Source organism: Micropterus dolomieu, linkage group LG13, assembly GCF_021292245.1.
Source record: "Micropterus dolomieu isolate WLL.071019.BEF.003 ecotype Adirondacks linkage group LG13, ASM2129224v1, whole genome shotgun sequence".
Taxonomy (NCBI): Eukaryota; Metazoa; Chordata; class Actinopteri; order Centrarchiformes; family Centrarchidae; genus Micropterus; species Micropterus dolomieu.
Window position 1 is genome coordinate 11,875,422 of NC_060162.1, and position 2,510 is coordinate 11,877,931.

The window sequence follows — 2,510 nt, forward strand, 5'->3', positions numbered from 1 at the left end:
AATGAACAGGGGCTGTGTGGCTGTATCGGCTCCGCGGAGAGCGTCATACGTCACTACGTTAGCAGCAAAACACAACGACAGCCTCTACTGGTTGATAACGGTACTTACAGAAACGCCTTATTCATTTTTGACATCACATTAGATTATATGTTTTATTTTCCTTTTCAGGAAATTTGTTTCCACCAACTATACATAGCCTCAAGTATAAACAACATGAACACACCCAACAACATATATCATACATCAGACAGCACATTTATAAACAAATTGACACCATTCAAACATACTTTATTACTTAACAAGTAGTTTTGTTTCTTTCAATGCTCCTAAGCCTTAAATGAATATAATATAATACATGGATGCATAATAAATGGACTGGCTTCTGTCGTGGTTGCTTCATAATTCTATTTATTGCTGTATGTTTCATCATTGTCATTTGTTTTATTATTGCTGTATGTTTCTTTTCTTTTTTTAATTGATTGGTCTGTTTTAAAAATTGCATTACTATGTACAGCACTTTGTTCAACAGTGGTTGTTTTTTAATGTGCTTTATAAACAAATTGACTTGACATTTATTCTAAGTGCAATTTGCCTCCATAGACTGTATGTATGTTTCATTCATCCATTCACACAAACACATACACATCCATGGCAGCATGGTACCATACAATGCACAGGCTTAAACACTGACATCAGTAGGAATTTGGGGTTCAATATAAATAAAACCACCAAGGAAAAGTGCATTAAACTGTCTTTGTACCCCTGTGTCCAAATTCCGGCTCAAACAAGTAAAACCAGCTGATAACTTGACACACTGTGGACTTTATAGTATGAAAGAAGACATAAAACAGATACTCTAAGGTAGAGGAGGGATACACTAAAGTAACAGGTTTCTGAACATGAACATTTGAACATTTTGCAGTATCCACTTTCATAGTCAGTTGCAGTGCTAATGCTGTATTTCATCCATAGCATTGATACTTCTATCTCTGAAGTGCAAGGATTGAATAATTTCAGAGATCACAACAAAAGATTAACCCGTGATGTCAGGGCCTTTTCCTTTTTCTAGGTAAATCTTAGGCCACTCTCTGGGGCCACACTTACAACTCTGTCAGGTTTTTGTCTGTAAGCTGTTTCTATCTGTTTGGTCTGTGTATCTACATGTTCCTGTTTTATTTTGAAGTTTGTCTGCCACTGTTGTCCTCATCGAGCCTTGTTGGACTTGTTCTCATGTAGCCTAGATTACCTTTGCATTATCAGTGGATTTGTTACTTTTGCTTTCATTATTATCTTTGCCTTGTGGATTACCTTTTTGTTGGACTGCTTAATTTTGAGACAATGAAAACGACAATGAAACGTAAGGTTGTAAACTGTTTTTGTTAAATCTATTTGTAAAAGTCATCCTGACGATTTATAGTGTCTGAAATTGGGTTCTACACTGGTTGCTGCCTGAAAGTATGGTCTTTCCTGACAAACTCAATGGCTCCTTGTTGCATCTTCTTAACCCTTTTGTTCATGGTGTCCACATATGTGGACACTCATTTTAACTTCATTTTGGCTTAATATATCATGGTTTTGTTCTCAAAGCCACTTGAGAACAGTGTCAGTTAATTGCTAGGAACATTATAACAGTGGTTACTAACTTGAATACCAAATATTCATTGCTTGATGACCCCATCAATCCAAGATGGACGATTGTGATGGCCATGTGCTAAATGCCAGAGGCATATCTGTGAAAAACTTTTATTTAAAAAAATAATATAATGTAATAGTATGTACAGTAAAGTATTATTAACATGTTTATGTTTTATAAAATAAAATTTAGAGTAAAATCTAGATTTTATGCACAAAAAATCAACTGACCATATATTTGGACGTCACGCAACAGTACAGTCAGATTGCATTAAGTCTGATTTCTCTAACCTGCTAGTATATCTATTCTACTTTTTCAAAAATGTGATGAATTGTATTATATTATAATAAAACATATATTATAATTAACTATGCAATCAGTTACATTTGGGATGCTGATGTGTTATAAATGAGATGATTCAATATGAAGTTAGATAAGGATAAAAATATGCTACAGGTTTCCGCATACATGTAATTACAGTATTTTCCCCTATTTGTTCCAAAAAATATGTGTTTTATTTTTATTTTTCCGTAATTGAGCTTAAATACATAGCAGAGCATGACATCAAAAACATAATATTCCATATATTCAGGTGTGGCATTTTCTGCCTTTATCGCATGGTGTCTACAAATGTGAACAGTTAAATAATTTAAAAATAAAACAGAATTTTGTATTAATTGTAAATTCAATTTCAAACACATGCCTTTGGTGTAGGAGACCTGGTTTAAACCATTGTGTTTTAATTCAATTTAATTTATAGTACCAAATCACAAGAGCAGTTATCTCATAGCGCTGTTCATAAAAGAGCAGGTCTAGACCGTACTCTGTGATATTATTTACAGAAACCCAACAATTCCCACCAAGAGGCGTGCAACCT